Source organism: Malaclemys terrapin, chromosome 7, assembly GCF_027887155.1.
Source record: "Malaclemys terrapin pileata isolate rMalTer1 chromosome 7, rMalTer1.hap1, whole genome shotgun sequence".
NCBI lineage: Eukaryota > Metazoa > Chordata > Testudines > Emydidae > Malaclemys > Malaclemys terrapin.
This window is the reverse complement of record NC_071511.1, coordinates 42,424,133-42,439,656: the sequence shown is the minus strand read 5'-3', so window position 1 is coordinate 42,439,656 and position 15,524 is coordinate 42,424,133. Positions and strand designations below refer to the sequence as shown.

Sequence of the window (15,524 nt, the reverse complement as noted above, 5' to 3'; positions counted from 1 at the left end):
TCTGCAAATGCAGGGAAGGAGGGAGGGAATGATCTCTGCTGCAGGGGATGCGGAGGAGGGGCTCTCTCTGGCTGTCGGAGCCCCACGTAAGTGATACCATCTGGCTGGCTGCCCTATTAGCCGCGCGTGCTCTGCATGGAGGGAGGGGAAGTCCGGACATTTACAAATTCCCCCCGGACGCTATTTTTATCTCAAAAAGCTGGACATGTCCGGGGGAATCCGGACGAATGGTAACTCCAGCATATGACATGGCCTGGCCTGCTGACATCACAGCCTGGTCTGCTGACATCACAGCCTGGTCTGCTGACATCACAGCCTGGCACATGACATGGCCTGGCAATATCATAGCACATCATAGTACCTTGCTTGGTGACACCACAGCACGTGACAGGATCTGACTGAGTAGTGTCACAGTGCTCTGGGTTGAAGCACCATGGTGCAGCGTGGCATGTCATAGCTTGATTTCTTGGTACAAAGACATAGCTTGACCTGATCTGGCAGCATTATGGTGTCATGACACACCAGGGCCTAGCCTGACAGTATCATGGCATTATGGCATCGTTTGGTAAAGTAGAAGCACCATAATGGATTCTGGCATTGTTTGCCAATATTGTGGTGCCATGACACTGTGACAACATCACAGTGCCATGATACATCATAGTGTTACATGTTTGTATTGTGATATCTTGGTGTTTTGTACACACATTCCATCCTTATTTGATTATATGTTCTTTCTATGGTGGCTAATGCCCTGTACCAATTCAATAATATATGGGAGTGTACACTTTATACTGTATTTCAGCAATAATTGTGCAAAGAAGTATACATGTTATGAATTTAAGATTTTGCAGGAAACATGATTTGTGTCCCACAAATGGCACATTGCTCTTTAAAATTGTTATCCTGTATTTTTCATATAGTTTTTCATTATTCATTATTTCCATTAAACATAGATGGTCACCCTCTTTGTGACTCCTAGCTCGATTGTTGTGGAGGATCACCTTGAGACTATCTAGATGATTATAGAAACATTGGGTCTTGTGGTGATCCTAGCAGAGCAATTTTCATTTCTATGACTTCAAAACTGAGGGTGTAAGGCCTTTGGTTGGTTGGGCTTTTTTGGTTAGAATAAACTGCAGAAAAAATAGGTGAACATGATGCAACACAGAATAACACTGGTAAAAACCATTGGTATTGTTATTGCATCAGCAGCATTATATGAAGGGTGTTAATCATACTGTCATCATATTTTTCAGTTCCCTCTCATTTTTTTTCTGAAAGAAGAATGCAAGATTAACAATTGAAAGCTACACAACAGAGACATGACTGCAAGTGGTTCAAGAGAAACCAGCTAGTCTAATGTTTAAAGCAGGGGAATAGGAATCAGAACTGGGTTCTTTTCAGAGTTTTTTCAATAATTTCCTGGGTGCCCCTGGGCAAGACATTCAGGTCAGATCTACACTATAAACTTTTGTCAATGTGGTAATGTTGGTTAGGAGTGTGATTTTTTGCTACATTTCTATACCTGCAAAAATCCTTGTGTAGACGCATTTATACTGGCATAAAAGTGTATTTACTGGTATAGATTATTTTGCTTGGGGAATCAATATGAACTAGATCGGCAAAAGCATTTTGCTGGTAGAAGCTGCATCTACACTAGGAGGGTTTACTGGTATGGCTATATTGCCGCAGCTATATCAGCAAATGTTTTCTAGTAAGAACTAGGCTTCATCCTTCGTGTATCTCAGTTTCCCTTCTGTAAAATGTGGATAATAACACTTACCAATCTTTGTAAAACACTTGGAGATCTCTGGGTGACAAGTGTAAAGTGTCATTTTCTGTAGCATTGCAGTATCATTCTCAGTATCATTGCAACTCTGTTAATTTAGTCAATGACTTTAACTGTAGCCTCCATGCAGCTAAATTGATCCATTCTTAAAATGGCTTCTATAACAGATCATTTCTTTTCACTTGCTTACTGCCTAATTTTGCTCATAATCTGTTTTGGTGATATACACCCTACAGGATCCAAAAGGCGGCGCTTAAAGCCCTTGTGACACACCGTCCCCAAAATTCCAATTTCTCTAATGAAGCAACATAATGTCTTCATGATGGAGAGGGGTGGTGCAAGGACCCAGAAGTGGTCCCTGGAAATTAAAGAGGAGACCAGACAGCTGCCCTTAATTTTCAAAGGGCTCATATAAAGAGGGCAGTCTCATAGGAAAGTAGGCATTACTGAAAAAACATTTTAAAAATTCTGAGGGAGTAGGATGAGCAACTTTTTTATGTTTACTTACTTTGTGTTATGAATTGTATTTGATTAGGTAGTCAAAAATAAAAGACAACTGAAGAGAGTTATTATTTTTGTGTTGGCTCTCCAAAAATGGATAGTTAGATCTCTCTTCTAAAATGAGGTTTTCTTTTCTGATCAAAAAATCTCTTATTGCTTGTAGGAAGTATACTGGACTAGGTCTTGGCCATGTAGTCCAAGTAATAGAGAAACTTACTTGTTATTTCCACTTAAGGTATGGCTGTTTTGTCTTTAAGCACATTTCATAGAATCATAGAATATCAGGGTTGGAAGGGACCTCAGGAGGTCATCTAGTCTAACCCCCTGCTCAAAGCAGGACCAATCCTCAACTAAATCCCCAAATGGCCTTCTCAAGGGTTGAACTCACAACCCTGGGTGTAGCAGGTCAATGTTCTCTCTCATTTCTTCTTTCTTATGCACAGTTACACACAAGATTAATTTTTACAAAGCTCATCTGAGAAGCGTGGTGTCTTTCAGTCAAACCTATTTTGCAAGTCCTATGTATCCTTTATTTCAGTTGTTCATAATTACACTGTGGAATTTGTCTAGCTCACCTACACATAATCCAGTGTGAGGAGTTTGAATTGCTTTATCTGACTTGGGTACTCAGATTTTAACATTCAGAGGCATATGTCAAGGCACTAGCACCAAGGGAATTAAGTTTTTGCCTCTTAACTTTGTAGTTAAATGTGCTTATTTTATATCCTACTATGCATAAAACAAAGACACAAAAAAGGTATAAATATGCACAGTATGCTTTAATAATAATAATTTAAAAAAAAAAGCCTCCACTTGACCCTAAAAACTACGTTCACTCTGTAGTGGATGTGACATGTTAGCATGAAATTTGCAGGGTGTCACACAAAGCTGGTTCTGGGATCTGATTTGCAAGGAAACTGAAATACAAGAGAAAGGGAAACTTTAAAATAACTAGTTTGAGGAAAATCCCCCAATAACTTTGTTGCTAGTGTTGTTGTAGCCATGTTAGTCCCAAATTATTAGACACACCAGGTGTGTGAGTTAATATCTTTTATTGGACCAACTTTTGTTGTTAAAAGAGACAAGCTTTCAAGCTATCCAAGCTTAGACTGCAATGTTAATACAGCTATTTTTAGCATGCTAGCAGTAGTTCTGCTATCACAAGTCTGTCTGTCCAGGCTGGAAGGCTCACTTCCAGCTTCAGTGTAGCCATATCCTGAGTGGCTGAGTATGTTGTCTCTGAAACATTCCCATCCTCTGACAAGCCAGGGACTGAAAGATGGAGAATTTAAAAAAAGATTTGATTTATAAAAACAACTGTCAAGAGAATAAAATGTATTGGCAGCAAATTATGGCAGTGATACATACTTTACAAACCTTATGTTGATATTAAAATATTATAGACTAAAAGCAAATGTAGTAACAAAAATACCTGTCATGAAAACCTCTCAAAGCACTCTACAAATATGGATATATTTAAGCCTCACAACCACTTTCCCTGTGTGATGGGTAAATATTTTAATACCTGTGTTACAAATGGGGGATGAATGTCAGTAACAGAGAGATCCTGTTTCAGGGGACTAGTTACCTGCACACAATTCTCTGTTACACACACTCTAGAGCACCCACCTTTACCTTTCCATGGGCTCAAGGCATAACCCTGTTAATTTAGGCACCCCCACCCTTTCCAAGTTCCTTGGGCTCTGGGCAAAAGGCACCCATCCTTACCCAGTTACTAGGGCTTCTGCAGATTTGCAGGACTTTTTACCAGTGAAAGAGCCTTACAGTAATATCCTTATCCTCTATTTATTAACAATTACCAAACAATACACATGCTAAGCATACAATGCTATGCTCACCAATCCTGATCATGGAGGCTGACTTTCCCTGTTGGCCAGGCAAGGTTGGTCTCGTCTGGCTTCTGGTTGCTGCACATCATGGTTGTGCAGAGGATTCTTAGCAGCTCTGATCTTAGGCTGTGTCTTAGAGGTGAGTTCTTCTTCCAGGTCTTTCCTTCTTCGTTTTCTTTTGCTGATCTCCTTCTTGGACCCCAGTTTATATAGTGAAACTTGAGTCCTGCTTAGCTATACCTTAACCAATCATTTTATTAAAATATTACTAAACAAATCTCTAACCAATCCTAACATGTTGTAAAACAATTCTTTAACCAATCATACCCCACCACCTAAATTAATTTACACCTAGCAAAACTGATTATGTAACAGATAGAAACATCAAAGAACCAGACAGAGACCATACAGATAAACAACAGAGAAGTGGGGACCATAAAGACAAAAAAAAATAAAGAAATAGGGATTTCACAACCACAACTATTGATAAATGGTTTCTTGCCAGACAAAATGCAAAGTTTTCTTTAACAATCTTAAGATCTGTTTCTTTATCTGGTGATGGTGGGTACTGTTAGGGCAGGATCATCTTCTTAACAGCCCGATATTACATTGTTTTAATGTAATTTAGATGGAATGTGAGGATGTGATGTTCTGCTCCTTGGCTCATGGCTGCTGCTCTCCCAATATGGCTTCAGACAAAGGCCTCAGTCCTTACAATATAACTACAGAAAAAGGCCTTATCCTTACAAACTAAGTACTCAATGGCAAAGCTTATACCCTGGATCCTAGGATACGTAATAGGTAAGAAGTTAGAAGTGGAAGGCCCATCTCATGGGGAGCTATTAGGCTGAGTTCATTGTAAAGTAGTTTGGTAGCCTTGGATACATTCTATAGATGTGAAAATATTAAAGAAGCAAAGTCCTTCAAATATTTAACCATGTGCTTAATTTAAGAACATAAGCTATGTAGGCAATGGAACTACTTCTGTATTTAATATTAAGCATTAAATGTTTGCAGGACTAGAATAATAGTGAAAAACAAAGCTAAGAGGTATCAGATTTATTTAATTCAAAGAGCAGCTTGAAGAAAATTGCTATATTTTCCTTTTCAGTGTTTATGAAGTGCACAGAATTTTACTTTAAAACTTTTATCTTTAGGCTTCAACAGTAGCATACATTATCAACTGGTGATGGATCTAGTGTAACAAACTTAATAGTGAATATTGTTTTTGTTTTTCCTTCGAGTATAAGGGTCTTACTATTTCTTTATCTCAGTAAGAAGTTTTATTCCTACTTACACTCACAAGGGTGCTGAAAAGTCTGATATTTAGTATATCCAAAATACACTCCAGGGATGAGTGGATGACATGAAATGAAGAATAACTTTAGGAATCAGAGATGAAGTGTCGTTCTCAATCCCCAGGGTAAGAGCACAGCATTGTTCTCTTCATGCTTTCCAGTGCTTGGTTGTGGAGTGATACAGCCTTGAAAGAAACTGCCTGCCCTTAACTGTGTTAATATTGATCTAAGAGTTCATGCCTTAGTGGCAGTTTTTCCTTATTAAAGGGAATGGTTAGGGGAAGGTTCAGATTTCATTTGGTAAAGTCAGTTTGCTTTTAATGGTACAATGGCAAAAAGAAAACACACAGCACCATCAAGTTGTGCACATAGCTAGCCATTTTAACTGTAAAGCCCTACTAATCTTACCCTTTCCTCTGCTCCACCTTCCCTCTTATGGATTGACCTTTACCTTTAATGTCGTATTTCACATTCGATTTTAAACTCCTTGTACACTTGTTTGTATAGCACGATGGACCACTGACTTTGATTAGGGCCTATGTGTCCTAGAAAAGTGCAGGTGTTAAAGCTATAAACACAAATACTCTGACTGGCACAAAAGATGCTATAAGGACATTTTGATAGGCCAGGATAAAACCCTAGAAACTAACTTTTCCCTAGCAGTGAATAACAGCAGCTTCTCCCTATAATCTGTTAAGTACCGTATATACTCATTCATAAGCCGAATATTTTTGGTAAAAAAGTGACACATCGAAGAGCGGGGGTCAGCTTATAAATGTGTCTACACCAAAATCTGATGATTTTAAACTCTATGGAATCATTGAATTGAATATCTAATACATTGTCGTTTTGTTTACCTGGAGCATCCGCAGGCATGGAGCCCCTCAGCTCCCTGTGGCCGTGGTTCGCCGTTCCCAGCCAATGGGAGCTGCGGAAAGTGGCGCGCCTAGAGGCTTACCCTAACGGGCCAGGAGCCAAAGTTTGCCAACCCCTAAAATATAGGATCGGCTTATGAAAGGGTCATACAATTTTTGCTATTTTTACCTAACCATCTTGGGGGGTCGGCTTATAAACGAATGGGCTAATGAACAAATATATATGGTAACTCAACTTCTTAACAAGAGAGCTTCTTTCCATGTGGTCCTGTTTAGCCCTCTTATAGCCTGACCTCTAGCAAAATGAGCCCAGAGCCTCCCACAGGAGCATCCATATAAGAAGACAGCAAACCCCTTCCTTTTGAGGGTTCTAGGTGCCAGATAAGCTTGTATAGATTTTAACTTCAGTGAAATCGTGTTCTCAGGTAAACACCAAACTAAGGAAATTTCAATACAGTTTGTAGGTGGATAAACCAGAATGACTGTCCTGTACTGGAAGAAGGAAGTTGTACAAGAAAAGTAGAGATAAAAAAGCCTTCCCTGCAGCTCTTTGTTTAGTCCTCAAATTAATTCTGACTTACTTTTCTTTAGGAAGACGAGGTCCCTTGCATGCAATCTACATGGAAAGATCAGAAAGAATCTATTGTTGCATGTAAGGAGTTCTTCTTGATTGTCAAGAGTGTTTTTGTCTTGTTTTTAAAAGAACGTCAATTTGTTAGTACTGTATTGGGCAGGTGGGGTAGCTGATTAACTTAATTTCTGTCAGAATCTTCTTTGTGTACTGCTCTCTAGCCCACATGCCAAGGAGAAGCAAAGATGACAGCCAGCTTATTTTTACCCCTCTTTGAGATATTCCTTATTAATTGTAGAATATGTGTAGTAGTGTTTCAGTAACTTGAAATATCTTAGAACACATTAGTGTCCTGGAGCTTGAGTTTATAAGCAGATGCTATATTACGTTTGCATCTAATTAAATAACTGACTTATAAATAGTTGCTGCTGAACAACTTCTGTTCTGGAAGTTCATTCCTGGTACTATGTTAGATTACAGCTGAGTGAGATGACTTAAGTCAGTGTTGTTCCAGCAGAGTACGGTAATCTTCTGAGATTTTTTTTTTCACAGAAATACTTACGAAGTATTAAATTAAGTAATTAGTTTTTTATCTGAACTTCACAAATATCAGCAAGTATTATCCCCATTTCACATACAGTGTATGTAATGAACTCTGCCTATAAAACAATGAAGTGTATGACCCTCTAGTTAATAGTCATCAACTATTGCTGCCAACAGTTCAGTTTCTGACAATGTAAAGGCTCTTTTAGTTAAACTTTAACGTACATCAGAGTTGGCGTTTGAGTATATTCATTTTTGGAGTGGCCTTTGAATTTCTGTAGTCAGAAACATAATTTTATCCCCTTTGAGAGTGGCTAGGAAGGGGTATAATGTGGACAAGTTTTCTTCTTAAACGGCAGAGACAGCTTTCAAGAGTCATCAAACCCTTCTATATTTTGGGCCATAGACCTTATTGGGATGGACGCAGGAGGCCTGAATTCTCAAAGTAAGCCCTAAGTGGCTATATAGGCAGGAAAACAAGCCCATTAGTCTCTTTAGTCTCGATTTTATTGCTCTGGGATTTTTTTTCACGCTTTGATTTCAGAGGAAGCAGATTGACTCTGCTCCATTACTGCATTTCTGTGACCTATCTGACTATTAAGTTTTGGATTTAACTTGTTACCTCAGTAACTGAAGTTTTGCCGACGCTAGAAAAGGTTTGCTGGTGTAGCTAGTGGAAACACAGCTTATATAAGCAAAAAAATACCAGTAAATAAGCTATACCAGTAAAAGGATATTTTTGCCAGTGAAACTGCATCTACACCAGATCTTTTGCCAGCATAGTTATGTTGGTTAGGAGTGGGGAGGGGAAATCACACCCCTAACCAACCAACATACCTATGCAAAACCTATGCTGGCAAAACTTAAGTGTAAACTAGGGTCTAAATTCATGGGCATTGCCAGAGTAAGGCCAAGTCTACACTACGGACGTATGCTGGCATAGCACTGTTGGTCAGGAGTATGAAGAAGTGTGATCTCTGACCAACATAGCTGTGCCACCAGAAGCCCCTAGTGTATATGCAGTTAAACAGGCAAAACTGGGCTTTTCCCAGTACAGCTTCTTTTGCTCATGTGTGTGTGGAGGATGGTTTTACTGTATCAATAAAAAAGTACAGCTTTGTTGATATAGCTGCATCCACTCTAAAAGCAATTTCCTGGAATAATATAGTCATAGTGGTATTCCTACACTACTACAGTGCTCTTAGTGTAGACAAGGCCTAAGAAGTAAATCTGCCAGAGTTTAATTTGATGTCAACACTTGGACAATGATTTTGAATTACTGAAATCTAAGTTTGACTCTAGAATAGATTTGGTGCACTATTTTAATCAAGTGTAACATTTCTCATTCATGAGTCTTGCAATTCCATTAGGACAGGAAGTGGTCATTGTCACTGAGTTAGTTTTCAAAACAAAAAAGGCTTAAATGACTGTAGTACAATAGTTTTTTGGTCATCCGTTTTTAGTCCTGTTGCTTGATTACAGTATCAGTCACAGTGGATGGGTTGGGCAGTATTGACCTTTATAATGGAGTAAGACAAAGTGGAGGAGAACATTGCATTCCCATGTGGTTACAAATATTCATTTTGCTCAGTTTCAAAGCGACTAGGAGTTTGTCCCATTAAAGGAAGGAAGCATATTGTCTGTACAAACAGAACCAGGGTGAAGAGATTTTAACTGCAAACTTAGTGCAATGAGGATGTAATAGTTTCAATATCTCAGAAGGCAGAAGCTAGCAAAAATAAACTGAGATTAGGCCAGAATTCAGTTACAGTTTAGTGAGGAAATATTTGACTTATGCTACAAAGGACGCAAAAAGACACCTGCTCTCTTCCAGTACATGGTGGAATTGTGGTTGTGTCTTAATGTTATAAGACTTGCCTTTTGATTCCCCGTGCCTTACACACTTGATGAAACAACCTATTTGGGCCTGAAATTTCACATCAGTCCTAGGTCAGAAGAGAGCTTTTTTCCCAAAAATTTTAAGTTAAGTGAGCAACATGTTCTGAAGTGAAGGAATGTGGGAAAGTCAGCAGCTTTTCTCTTCTTGAAAAATTAATTTAACATTTGTTCCCAAAATTTGCTTGCCGTAAAGATTCAAAACTTATTATATATTGATAACACTGGTCTACAATTTTTGAGAAGTCGTCTGCTTCAGAGATAAAATGTGCTATTTATTATGTATTTTGATGTGCTGAATTCAAATATGACAGTTAAAACAACTGATTGGCTACTGTTTCTAAGATATTTAAGTTTTTACATTTTATGTCTATGTATATTGTGTAGATAGTAGAGTTTTAATCATAAATTGTAAACCTAGGTCTTTTCATGTGTTTATGGTTGCTTTCCATGATAATATTTCACCTGTCCTGTTTATGTAACACTTTAAAAATCAGCAAAAGGGTTATATGAATAAAATTTATTATGAAACAAAAGGCAAAAAACTATTATGTACATAGTTTAGTCCTATTCAGTGTCTACTCGGCGCTTCTTGGCTTGTCTCTTGTATTCATTAAATGGAGCATCTCTTGTCACTGTCCAGCAATAGTCTGCAAGCATTGATGGGCTCCATTTGCCCTGATAGCGTTTCTCTATTGTTGCAATGTCCTGGTGAAATCGCTCGCTGTGCTCGTCGATCACTGCTCCGCAGTTCGGTGGAAAAAAATCTAGATGAGAGTGCAAAAAGTGTATCTTCAGTGACATGATGCAACCAAGGCTTTTGTATGCCTTGAGGAGGTTTTCCACCAACAACCTGTAGTTGTCTGCCTTGTTGTTTCCGAGAAAATGTATTGCCACTAACTGGAAGGCTTTCCCATGCTGTCTTTTCCTTGCCACGCAGTGCATGGTCAAATGCATCATCTCGAAGAAGTTCACGAATCTGAGGACCAACAAAGACACCTTCCTTTATCTTACTTCACTTAACCTTGGAAATTTTCCACGGAGGTACTTGAAAGCTGCTTGTGTTTTGTCAATGGCCTTGACAAAGTTCTTCATCAGACCCAGCTTGATGTGTAAGGGTGGTAACAAAATCTTCCTTGATTCAACAAGTGGTGGATGCTGAACACTTTTCCTCCCAGGCTCCAATGACTGTCGGAGTGGCCAATCTTTCTTGATGTAGTGGGAATCTCTTGCACGACTATCCAATTCGCAGAGAAAACAGCAGTACTTTGTGTATCCAGTCTGCAGACCAAGCAAGAGAGCAACAACCTTCAAATCGCCACAAAGCTGCCACTGTTGTTGGTCATAGTTTATGCACCTCAAAAGTTGTTTCATGTTGTCATAGATTTCCTTCATATGGACTGCATGACCAACTGGAATTGATGGCAAAACATTGCCATTATGCAGTAAAACCGCTTTAAGACTCGTCTTCAATGAATCAATGAACAGTCTCCACTCATCTGGATCGTGAACGATGCTGAGGGCTGCCATCACACCATCGATGTTGTTGCAGGCTACAAGATCACCTTCCATGAAGAAGAATGGGACAAGATCCTTTTGACGGTCACGGAACATGGAAACCCTAACATCACCTGTCAGGAGATTCCACTGCTGTAGTCTGGAGCCCAACAGCTCTGCCTTACTCTTGGGTAGTTCCAAATCCCTGACAAGGTCATTCAGTTCACCTTGTGTTATGAGGTGTGGTTCAGAGGAGGAGGATGGGAGAAAATGTGGGTGACATTGATGGTTCAGGACCAGAAGTTTCATCCTCTTCCTCGTCTGACTCAAGTGAGAATGATTCTGGTGCATCAAGAACCGGCAGTCCTTCTCCGTGGGGTACTGGGCATATAGCTGATGGAATGTTTGGATAATGCACAGTCCACTTTATCTTCTTTGACACCCCTTTCCCGACTGGAGGCACCATGCAGAAGTAACAATTGCTAGTATGATCTGTTGGCTCTCTCCAAATCATTGGCACTGCAAAAGGCATAGATTTCCTTTTCCTGTTCAACCACTGGTGAAGATTTGTTGCACAAGTGTTGCAGCATATGTGTGGGGCCCACCTCTTGTCCTGATCTCCAATTTTGCAGCCAAAATAAAGGTGATAGGCTTTCTTAACCATAGTGGTTATACTGCGCTTTTGTGATGCAAAAGTCACTTCACCACAAACATAGCAGAAGTTATCTGCACTGTTCACACAAGTACGAGGCATCTCTGCTCACTTTGGCTAAACAGAAATGTGTCCCTTTGCAAAATCAAACAGTGACAAATAAGAGAGCACGACACTGTATGATTTCTAGAGCTGATATAGGGCAATTTGTTCAGCAGGGTGATGTAAGCTTCGTTATGATTGCATCATCCATGACTTCTAGGACTAACATGATGCAATTCATATCATGTATGACGCAATACCAGCTTCAGATTGCATCATTCATTGTTTTGCCTAAAAAGCACGTACTGTCCAAACCCAGTCATAGATTTATTCATAGATCCAGTCATTTTTTAGTCATTTCTGGTTTAAATTGAGATCCCTTCCCTTTATAACTCATTTATCCTCCGCCATTCCCAAGTCAAGGGTCGTATATACTGACCCAATAGCATATCTTGAAAACTAGAGCCAATCAACAATTTTAAACATAATTTTCATTCTCAGTGACCCAGAATTAGTAAAGTTTGACTACATTTATTTCAGAAGCATTTTGCCTGTAGAGCAGTGACCAGTAAATTAATGTAGTGACTTGGCTGAAATTTTGTTGGCGTCACTATTTTTAGTTCTCAGTGAATACTATAACTTCTGTTTTGCAATTTTATATGTCCATGTTTAGCTGTACTTCTAGGCCTTTATGATTTGTAGCAATAATCTTCTATAAAATCCACAGATGCAAATCTTGCAAGACTTAAGTACCATGACACACATAGCTAGATGTGATGTGCAAGATCTATACACCACTAGGACAGGCAAAGAAGAGATGAAGAGATTAGGAAAGGAAAGAAAATCTCCTGTACTCTGAAGAAATTGCTACCACTTTCATTATTATGGTAGGGTTCTCCAGCTGGGTCTCATTAGCCAGCATGATAAAAGAAAGCAGTAGCAGGCAGTCTTTCTTCCAGAGAGGAAAAATAATACCCTCTTCCCATTCTCTCTAGGAGAGAACTTAAGGTAGGAAGCCCATGAAACACAAGGCCATACACAGTCTGTGAGGAGAAACAAAATATCTCTCCAAATGAGGCTCTGTTAAGGGCTGAAGCCTGTTAAAGAAGAGATGGTCTAGTTTTGCTGGGCCCTGGGAACAAAAAGGCCAGTAGCTGTCTGAATTTAGGAAGAAGACAGACTGTTTCTAGAACTACTGCATTTCCCAAGGACAAGGTTTAGAGGACCTGTTTAGTTTCCACTTCCATGAGCACAAGGAACTCTCTGGTAATCCCAGATATAAGGTCCTAACTTCCCTGAAATAAGTGACTGGATGGATTATTTCCACATGCAAAGAACTTTAATTATGAGCCTTTGAAGACCCTTGCGTTAACCAACACGAGCAGCTAACTGGGGAGTTTTGCGAGGGAGTTTAGAGGAAGAGTGTGAGAGGGGGCTAGACACACTTAACATTCTTTAAATTTACAACCAAAAACACCCCTTGATAAAAACAAAACATCAACAAAGGAATAAGCTGCAGGAGAAAAAAGAAAATGAAGGCAGAAGTCTAGCAACAGAGTGGGGGCTATCCCAATGCAACATTGGGCAGGTGGAGTATGTGTGCATTTAGTGCAAGTTGCTCCTAGCTCTCAGAGACCATGTATGGGCTTTGGAGATCAGAGTGGCTGAACTGGAGGAGCGAGAGAGACAGAGAGGTACATAGATGAGACTTTCTGGAACACAGTAGAACAGTCCCACCCCCAGTCTGACAGCCTCTGTGCTGTTGAGGAGGATGTAAGTCTCAGGGAAGGAGAACATCCAACTGGAGCAGAGGAAATGATCCCATAGTTGGGACTCTCCTTCCAGATGATGTTGTGGTATCCTCTCGCACTGAGGATATCTCTCCAGGGGAGGGAACTCCAGTTATTAGGAAGAGATGGCGATTCGATCATTAGAAACGTAGATAGCTGAGTTTGAGATGACCGGGAGAACCGCATTGTGACTTGCCTGCCTAGTGTGAAGGTTGCAGATCTCTTGAGACAGACATCTAGATAGATTTATGTGTAATGCAGGGGAGGAGCCGGTGGTAGTGGTACATGTAGGTACCAATGACATAGGGAAGGATAGGAGAGAGATCCTGGAGGCCAAAGTTATGCTGCTAGATAAGAGGATAAAGTCCAGGACCTCCATGGTAGCATTCTCTGAAATGCTTTCAGTTCCACACACAGGGCCAGTTAGGCAGTACTGCAGGTTCTCAATGTGTAGATGAGACAATGGTGCGGGGAGGAGAGGTTTTGATTTATTAGGAACTAGGGAAACTTTGGGGGAAAGGGAGCTTATACAGGAAGGATGGGCTCCACCTAAACCAAAATTTCAGAACTAACTGTAGTCTGTAACCTCTCATTTAAATCAGATTCTGTACCAAATGACTGGAGGATAGCTAATGTGAGGCCAATTTTTTAAAAGGGCTCTTGAGGTGATCCTGGCAATTACAGGCCCATAAGCCTGACTTCATTACCGGGCAAATTGATTGAAACTATAGTCAGGAACAAAAGTGTCAGACATATAGGTGAACATAATTTGTTGGGGAAGAGTCCACATGGATTTTGTAAAGGGAAATCATGCCTCATCAATCTACTAGAGTTCTTTGAGGGGGTCAACAAGCATGTGGACAAGGGGGATCCAGTGAATATAGTATACTTAGATTTTCAGAAAGCCTTTGACAAGGTCCCTCACCAAAGGCTCTCAAGCAAAGTAAGCTGTCATGGGGTAAGAGGGAAGGTCCTCTCATGGATAAGTAACTGGTTAAAAGATAGGAAACAAAGGGTAGGAATAAATGGTCAGTTTTCAGAATGGAGAGAGGTAAATATTGGTATCCCGCAGGGGTCTGTACTGGGCTCAGTCCTATTTAACATATTCATAAATGATCTTGAAAAAGGGGTAAACAGTGAGGTGGGGAAATTTGCAGATGATACAAAACTACTCAAGATAGTTAAGTCCCAAGCAGACTGCGAAGAGCTACAAAAGGATCTCACAAAACTGGGTGACTAGGCAACAAAATGGATGATGAAATTCCATGTTGATAAATACAAAGTAATGCACATTGGAAAACATAATCCCAACTTCACAAATAAAATGATAGAGTCTAAATTAGCTGTTACCACTCAAAAAGAGATCTTGGAGTCATTTTGGATAGTTTTCTGTAAACATCCACTCACTGTGCAATGGCAGTCAAAAAAAACAAACAGAATGTTGGGAATCACTAAGAAAGAGAGAGATAATAAGACAGTGTATTGCCTCTATATAAATCCATGGTACGCCCATACCTTGAATACTGCGTGCAGATGTGGTTGCCCCATCTCAAAAAAGATGTATTGGAATTGGGAAAGGTTCAGAAAAAGGCAAAAGAAATTATTAGGGGTATGGAACAGATGCCATATGAGGAGAGATTCATAAGACTGGGATTTTTCAGCTTGGAAAAGAGACAACTAAGGAGGGATATGATAGAGGTCTATAAAATCATGACTGGTGTGGAGAAAGTAAATAAGGACGTGTTATTTACTCCTCATAACACAAGAACTAGGAATCACCAAATGAAATTAATAGGCAGACGGTTTAAAACAAACAAAAGGAAGTATTTCTTCACACAGTGTACTCTCAACCTATGGAACTCTTTTCCAGAGGCTGTTGTGAAGGTCAAGACTATAAAACAGCTTAAAAAAAGAACTTGATAAATTCTGTTTGCCAGAAGCTGGGAATGGGTGACAGGGGATGGATCACTTGATGATTACCTGTTCTGTTCATTCCCTCGAAGCACCTGGCCTTGGCCACTGTCAGAAGACAGGATACTAGGTTAGATGGACCTTTGGTCTGACCCAGTATGGCTATTCTTATGTTCTTAATTTACTTCTGTTTATATCACACTAAAGAAAGCCTGCCTATCCAAATGTTGCTAGGATTTCTGTTTTTTTTTTTTTTTTTAAACACATTATTGCTCATGCTTCTGAACCTTCACTGCTACGGCAAACCTC

General features: G+C 39.8%; 1 long non-coding RNA gene across 1 annotated transcript; it reads right to left on the bottom strand.

Annotated features, from left to right (window-relative positions):
* Positions 1-3,273: 3,273 nt before the first annotated feature.
* Positions 3,274-15,316, bottom strand: LOC128840827 (uncharacterized). Its single transcript, XR_008445714.1, has 3 exons — positions 15,285-15,316; positions 4,150-4,380; positions 3,274-3,562 (listed from the first exon to the last, which is right to left on the bottom strand). It is a non-coding gene; the product is annotated as an uncharacterized LOC128840827 (long non-coding RNA).
* Positions 15,317-15,524: the final 208 nt, after the last annotated feature.